Below are 8,759 nucleotides of genomic sequence, written 5' to 3'. Positions count from 1 at the left end.
CGGAGTCTAGCCCTCGGGGGTCGTGCGAGTCGAAGTCTAGCCCTCGGGGGTCGGGCGAGGCGGAACCAATCTTCCGTCGTTCGGGCAAGAAGTGTAGTAGCGTTCTTGTCTGACCGGAAGCGTGAACATTCGATGGTTATTAGCTCCACCGTATTGGGTATCCCAGTATTAGGTCCCAACATCTAGTTGCTCGGCATTTATATTAAAATAAGGAGGAAAAAGCATATATAACATGTAGATTATATGCGCAGCCTATGCGAGTGAGCATGAAGTTCATCAACCATCTAGTTTATTATGTCACAGGCCTTCCAGCAAAAATGTAAAGACTTAGATTTGAAAAAATGTCAAAATTCCAATAGTGTAAATCATGTTCCATGGAGATTGTGGGACTTTTTTTATAAAAACAATATTGTCATACGCTGATACATATGAAGCAAATAATTTCTGATTTCCTTATGCCAGTACCTGCACACGAGCATCTCTAAAGGACGAAATGAGGGCCAAGCTCCTGCTATCCATTGGGCCACGTCAATAGGAATGTCTCGGCCATTGGATATGTGTCGGACGCCGTACAACAGCTTGGGCTAGGTAGGCCACGAGCTTCCAGAACAGGCTACCATCCTCGTTCAGGCTCTGAACGTCTTCCGGTCTTCCTAATCCTCTGTCAGCTTGTAGATTCCCTAGCGCAGCCATTAATTTTGCAACCACCACGAGCTTTGCCGCGCCTCGCAATCCATAGCCACGCTGCTCCCCTTCTGTTCCACCTCTGCTTGACCCTCCGCCGTGCGCCGCCGACACCGCATCGGCACCGCTTGGGGCTGCCTCCGTCCCTGCTTCGCGTCACCAGTCCTCTGTCGTGCGCTGCGGCCACCACATCAACACTGCCCGGGAGCACCTCCCTCCCTGCGCCCAACCCCCCTCCCCAGGTCGCCTCTTCCTCGTGCGGTATTGCCTAAAGGGTCAGGCTGAACAGGTATGCACGACTCGTTTCTCAGTTTTTGAAACTAAATCAATCTGATGTGAGCAACTTGATTAGAATCCAAGATTTCAGTTTCCTGGATTGTAGCAGACTAATTAATGAATCAGATATATGAGATACGTAAGCCATTATTCCTAATCCCTATCCCATTCATAGGATTTAAATCTCCTCCCAACTATTCAGTAATTCTATTTTGCCTGTACCTTTAAATTTTAGTAGGAAATTTTCTAAGTGTTACTAATAATTCAGACGTAGAGAAATGCCAATCATATTTATCAAGCGATATAGATGAATTGTCAATATGTGATATAAAACGTGGCACAAAACTTGCTGAACTACTTACAGAAACTGCTCTGATTATATGGGATGAAGCATTCATGACGACAATGCTTTGAAGCTTTTGATAGATCACTACGAGATATACTATCTGAAAACGACACAAAAGCTTCTTATATACCATTTGGAGGAAAAGTTGTCGTTCTTGGAGGAGATCGAAAACATATACTACCTGTTATTGAAAATGCATCGAAGTTGCATATCGTAAGTGCTTCGTTAGTTAGATCATACCTTTGGAACTATGTCAAGAGATTGTATCTACATGAAAATATGCGTTTACAAAAAATGGAACCGCATAGTTTAGAATATAGAGAATTAAATGATTTTAACAATTGGATACTTGAAATTGGAAATGAAACTATTACACATGGATATAGTACCGACGAAAACTCAGATCCAGACTCCGTTATAGTCGAAGTGCCATCAGATTTATTGATAAATACAACAGGGAACAAAATTGAAGCTTTAATTCAATGTACATATCCAGATTTCAAAACAAAGTTTAACCAATCAGAGTATCTTAAGGATAGAGCAATTCTAGCAACAACTAATGAGATTGTTGATGAAATCAATGATTACATGCTAAACGTAGTACCAACTATAGAAAAGGAATACTTTAGTGCAGATACTATTATCAAAATGTACGTACACTTATAATGATGCTAATATACTTTACCCTACTGAATGTCTGAATACTTTAAATGCAAATAATTTTCCATGCCATAGATTAAGAGCCTGTTCGTTGGTTGGTTTCTGGGCTGATAAGCCCGGCTGGTGCTGGTTTGTTGTGAGAGGAAAACACTGTTGGCTGGCTGATAAGCCCTGGCTGAAACCAATAAGCGAACAGGCTGTAAGACTCAAAGTCGGTGTTCCTATAATGCTCTTGAGAAATCTTAATCAAAGTATAGGCCTATGTAATGGAACAAGGTTGATAATTACTAATTTAGGAGACAATGCTATAGAAGCTAAGATAATAACAGGGACACATAATGGAGAAACAACGTGTATATACCGAGAATAAATTTAACAACACGAGGAAGTACTTTATGTCGACGCCAATTCTCCATAAAAGTTTGTTATTTTATGACTATAAATAAAAGCCAAGGACAAACTTTATCAAATGTAAGGGTATAGTTAAAAAAACAGTATTCACACATGGACAGCTATACGTCGCAATATCACGAGTGAGAAATAGAAATGGATTGACAATATTGATAGAAAATCACTATGGAACCTGCGGAAAAATCACTAAGAATATTGTATACAAGGACATACAACAAATGGATTAATCTGACATTGTGAGCACACTACACTTGAAAAGTTTACTATGATGATTCTATAATTTTCTTTTATCATCATGAGTGAAAGTTTAATTTTATTTGAAGATATGTAAGACCTAAGTACACATATAACAATTGCAGATGGATATCTCTCCAATTTTAGACCGCGTCGAAAAGATTTTGCAAGTCTTTAGACCCTGGAAAACATCACAGATGCAGGAGCACGGAGCATTGATGTTCCTGGTAGTAGGTATGTACAAAAATTTCTATTCTACTATTCTTCTATTTTGTACGTTCGAGGAGTATCAACGTCATATGCTTTTTAGTCATTTACACATTGAATTTACTCTTCATGGACTATGTTGTTTTTCCCCGTGATCTGAATAAGATGTTTGTACTTCATTCAGTTATCTACCAACAAAGAGCAAACTGAGAGAAGAGACATGCAATTTTCCGGAGTAAAATTAAGAAAACTACTATTGGAACTAACTTTAGACACTCTTGCAAATCAGTTATGTCCGTGCAGGTAACATTTGAGATCTAGAGGACACTCGATCGTTACACACCGGTTACTACCATTGCTTTCAACGTTCTCAAAGGAACCAACATCGTCTAGATGTGGAATCCCAATGGCACTGGCTCATTGAGATCCTTCCAGCTTGGGTCTCATGAAGTGTCAAGTTCTTGGACTGTTAGTGAAATGTTGGTTACTGAAACTTTTGATGCGTGGAGCACTCTTGCCATGTAAAGTTCTTTTTGTTATTTAATCCTCTTGGATTATGAACACCTTTGGCAGATCAAGAAATCTATGTAATGGTTTTTTTTCTTAAATTTGAGACCACAGGTGCCACGTCCCACCCAACCTCGTAGAATTCTATTAGACATGCAATAATACAGTTGCTAGCGCTTTACTTTCATCAGTGGCGAATTTAGACCAAACTGCTGCCGGGGTCGCACAGATTCATTAACTCAATTTGATGGGGTCGTAGCTGGCCGGAATACGCGGGGTTCCACTGATTCGTACAAAGTTATCGGGGTCGCATGACCCCGACACATATGCACTGGCTTCGCCGCTGACTTTCATACAAATGATCTATGATAGGTTGCATAGTAGAATTGCTTGGAGCCATTACCTTGACGTAACCTTTACACTTGCACACCCGGTGTTAAGCTATACGTCCGCTTACTACTTGCTACTTACTTCTACTACGCATTATATATGTGATGTGATGCTTGGTAGACGATTGTTTGCGAGTGACTAAGGCACTTGGTGTCAATAATATGGTAATAACATGAGAAGATCTTGACGTGCGTTTGGGTGTGTGTGATGAGGGTTGAGTCGACCGGATATGATTCTATGGCGAGTCTTTGGACGAGTCTCGCCCGGGGGGTGTGACCTGAGCGCCCTCTATGTGAGGTACCTGTGGCAGGTACATGTGAGGAGAGGAGGATTCTACCACTCTTAACGCATTCCACTATATGCTGCCCACAGAAATGCCTCTGATCTGCAAGCAGCTTAGGCAGCGTTTAATGTGATTCGATCATTTCTGAACACCACATTGTTGCGCCTCTTCCAGATGTGCCAACAACACAATAGCAGGAATATGCTGAAGTATTTCCCAGGTATGTGATTGGGCGGCTGGATTTCCTTTAGTGCCCGGATTGGCCATTGTTGATCAGTCGGGATTTGAAGCGCATTCCAGAACTAAACAGCATGTGGGCAGCCAAAGATAATAGTCAGGCGTCTCCTCTGCCGCTTGGCACACATCACATATCGCATTCTCCATTATACCTTTCCTCCGCAAGTTTGTTTTGCATTGGATTCTCCCTTGGGATAATAGTCAGGCAAAGAATTTGACACGAGGAGGTGCCTTGTTGCTCCAAACAAACTTCGACCAAGCATCCGGGCTGGAATTTGCTGTCTTGAGTGCTCTGTATATTATTGAAGTATCCAAGTCGCCATTTCTTTTGACCATGACACACCTGCGTTGGTCTCTGCCATGCTGCAGAGTGTAGCGCCCCAAGCTCTCAGTTACCTGCAGTAGCTGTGCCGAAGCCATAGTTGAGCGACGCGGAACCAGCGTCTGGTCCAGGTTGGTGTCAACTACTTGTCTGACAGTGAGTTCTTGTTTGTTGCAGTGGCTGTATAATTCTGGGAACCCCTCCACGAGGGATTGGTCGCCATCCCAGATGTCATGCCAGAAAAAAGGTTGGTCTCCCATCGACCAGGCTTACTGTTGTGATGGCACGGTATAAGGGCAGCAGTGATCTGAGCATGTCCCAATGATGACCGTGAAGATCGCCTGTTAGCGACGCCACAGGCATTATTCTGAACCCACTTGGCCCAGGAGGACGCATTGCTGAGGTGAAGTTTGTGAATCATCTTTAGGAGAAGGCACGTGTTCTGTATACTGAGATCTTTCAGGCCTAGACCCCCTCTGTCCTTCTCTTCACAAACATGTTCCCAGGCTACCAAACTCTTGGCACCGTTGTGACCCGCAGATCCTGACCAAAGGAAGGATCGTCCTTTCTTATCAATTTTATCCGGCACATGTTATATTTGTTAGCGTCGCTACTAAGAACAAAGTTTTAAATCTATTCCCTAGCAACAGTGCTATAAATAATTGTTGGTATTTATTAACGTGTCACTTGTTTTTAAATAGCCACCTATTATAAACCTATATCTCCTAATTTTACTGAGTTGTCTTCCCTAATGATGATATCAGAGATACTTGTCGGTACCACATAGCATTACTACTGGAATAATACCAAGCAGTTCTTTATTAATTATGTGCCACTAGAAAGAATAAATATATGAATGAAAAGGATCTGCAAGCGCACAGATAATATATCATTGGTGGGGTGTTCGAGCTAGGAAACCTCGACGCGCCAAGCGCTTTGCATCTCATGAAGGGCACGCACAGGTTCGATCAGAGATTCAGAGATGAGGACATGGATGTCCTTAGAAACATCCAAGAGAAGGTGTGCGGCATGCGTCTAGGCCTCGCCCTCGTCGGCTCGATACTGTCCGAAATGGCCGTCTGCTCGTCCAAGCTACGGGAAACGACGAGCGCCGCGGCGCGCGCATCGGGCGCCGGCGTGCACTGATCATCCAACGACGCCGCCGCGGCGTGCGACAACGCGGGCCTGGTCCAGCTCTTGGACGCGTGCTTCACGCAGCTGCGCTGGGAGGCGCCCCGCCGGGCTCGATCGGCAAGGTAGCGGAGAGGCTGCTTGGGGCCAGCAGTTTATTCTTCACGCCGGTGCCGTCGTGCCGATCCCGACGGCGATGCTCATACAAGCTCCCTTCTCGTGCGCGGCCGGAAAGATGCTGCAGAAACGCATGAGGTGCAAGCTGCGACGATGCTGCACCGCGCCACGGGCGCCACTTGACACCGCCGCGCCGAGCAAAATGCACTGGCGACGCTTGTGCGCCTTGGGATCGCCTGGCGGAGCACGCGGACCGGGTGTGTCTCCGTGCACGGCCACGGCGTGTTCCAGGCCTTTGGCCGCACGATCGGCTCCGGCCGAGTCGCCCGTGCCGTCGCGGAGGCCACCGCCGAGCAGGGGGCGGCGGCGCGGCGCAACATGCCGACGGCCACACCTGGGCGTCGTGCCTATCCCTGTTTAGGTTCGAGGTGCCCGACGTGTCGGTCGAGCTGCCGGCGCCGGAACTCGAGCAGTTCGTCACTTGCTCCGCGCCCCTGCTCGTCGCCCACTACATGGTCGGGTAATCGGCATACAGCGCCGTGCTAGAGTTGCTCCCCGGAGGTCGTCAACGGTGACCTTGAGGCCGATGACATGTATACATCGGCGCGCCTCGCCGGATCAACGACAGCAAGTACGTGGAGCTGGACCCAAAAGTATTACAGGAACTCGCTAGGGCGAGGTTGCAGCTCCTACTAGTGACACGAGTGACAATGGTGGTGAGGGCTGGAGACCACGGCACAGCTGAGTAGCACGGCCTGCTGATGATCTCGGCATCCCGGAGGTGGACTTCGGCGACTAGCACACCCCAATACGCTGGTAACGAGGACATTCTATGGAGCATGCCATGACAGTTCAGTGGATGAACTTATCTGACCGGCCACATCAGGATCTTATGTCTGCATCGCGACCCAGTAATTACGCATGAATTCTGCGTGACTACTTTCACCAAAATTCCTACAGTAATCCCTAGGTTCAATAGAGAAGGGAGCTTAATTTTATTCTTTACAATTCAGGGGTCAAAATGAGCCGTGCTATTGTTACTACGAGCGAAAGGTCTCGTAAGAAGCCTGTCTACCATTGTACTTTCTGAAATCAGCTTCTGCCTAGGCACTTGCTCTACTGCGGTAAGGGCCGGATATCTTGGCAGCTCGGCTCGGTCCAGCTCGAGCTGGCTCGTTAGGCTAACGAGACAGCTCGGCTCGGCTCGGCTTGTTACCGAGCTCAAGCTGACTCGTTTAACTTGCGAGCTACTTAAAAAAATAGGACATATGTTTATAATGTTTATGCTATATTAATTTCAGAAGGTAACGTCCACCATTATGCAACTATACATGATTAATACATATCAGGTTCATCAAAAGTATCAACCATGCAACATAGCTGGTCCATTGATGATCGGTCCTAACATACTAACTAGTTGCTTGCCACCACAAACTTAGGAAAATCCACATATTCAATGTCAGCATCATCATCTTATCTATGGAAAACAATCCATAAAATCAACATTTAAGTACCACAATAATTATAAAATTAAAATTCATATGAAACAGCTGAAAATAAGGATTACATACCAATAGAATAGATGTATACTTCTAGATCAGCATCATCATCATCATCTTCTGAATTCATGGTCGTGGGCTGATAGACCTCAGCTCATTTCAGCTCGTGAGCACACCTCGCGAGCTCACTCGAGCTGGCTCATTAAAATAGCGAGCTAGACTTTCAGCTCAACTCATGAAAAAGTTATAACGAGCCGAGTTGAGTCGAGCTGAGCCGGCCATGAGTCGAACGAGTTGACGAGCAGCGAGTATTTTGTCCTGCCCTATCGAGACGATCTCCTGTCATGCACTCATCTCAGTAGGGACAGTAGATATCTAACGGTGCACGGTAGGAGAGCACGTGTCTTCAAGGGAAAATTTTACTTAGGGCCTGTTTGGCAGGGCTACTCCTGAGGGGCTTCTTCGGAGGAGCCAGAGTCGTTTTGGGGAGCCACAAATTGTGGCTCCTCCAAAACAGCTCCGGCTCTTCTGCTTTTTACTGGAAAAATGGCTCCTTCAGAAAAACGTTTGGCAGAGCCGGAGCCGGAGAGGAGCCCTGCCAAACAGGCCCTTAGCTCTTCTAACTTCCAGTGTCATGTTTTGATCGATTTGCTAGCTATTCATGAGTCAACTAATATTTTTCAAGAATCAGCCATTCTCCAAGGTTTAATGTTCCGTTGAACTACTTTGTTGACCTCAGGGCTCAAAAGCCTCAAATTGACCGGACCATGATCTTTTCTTCATCTAGCTTCCTTTCATCCATTATTAGGAGTTTAATGAACTGAATATGTTGGTCTGGTCGAGATCAAACTCAACTTGTTGGAATTGAAAGATATGAAAATGCCAAGCTACATGAACAGTGATAGGTCCATATATCACTATTCATTTCAGTTGTAAATTTCATATCTTTGGACTGTAGTATATGATCTCCCTTATTCAGCCGTTAAACTTTTCGCGGATGAAAGAAAGCCAGATGAACAGAAGACCAAGGTTTGGTTTATTTGTAGTACCCTGACCCCGAAACCTTTGGAGAAGGAGATGAACAAGAGCAACGAAAATGATGTGCACACAATTATGCACAGTTGTACATTTGGACTGATATCTTGAAAAACATTCACTGACTAATGAATACCAAATCGACCAACACATATGTGTAGTATAGGAGGTTGAAAGCTGAATTCGGTCAACACAACACTGAACAAAGCTTCTGAAAAAAAAAAAACATCTAGATAAGACAATATTGTGGGTGAATTTTGACCGAGACCTTTGGCTTGCAGTAACAACATTCTAAACGCTGAAATTCTAAAGAATAAAATTAGCAATCTTCTCTAGTTGAACCTATAAGAATTTTTGTAGGAATTTTGATGAGAGGAGTCACACAAAATTCTTGCAAATTCCCTGGGTCTCTATACATAG

General features: G+C 44.9%; 1 long non-coding RNA gene across 1 annotated transcript; it reads left to right on the top strand.

Annotated features, from left to right (window-relative positions):
• The first annotated feature begins 609 nt into the window (after window positions 1-609).
• LOC136552628 (uncharacterized) lies at window positions 610-3,433 on the top strand. Its single transcript, XR_010782852.1, has 3 exons — window positions 610-973; window positions 2,737-2,845; window positions 3,108-3,433. It is a non-coding gene; the product is annotated as an uncharacterized lncRNA (long non-coding RNA).
• The last annotated feature ends 5,326 nt before the right edge of the window (window positions 3,434-8,759 follow it).

This window comes from Miscanthus floridulus, chromosome 4 (genome assembly GCF_019320115.1).
Source record: "Miscanthus floridulus cultivar M001 chromosome 4, ASM1932011v1, whole genome shotgun sequence".
Taxonomy (NCBI): domain Eukaryota; kingdom Viridiplantae; phylum Streptophyta; class Magnoliopsida; order Poales; family Poaceae; genus Miscanthus; species Miscanthus floridulus.
This window is presented reverse-complemented; position numbering and strand designations above follow the sequence as displayed.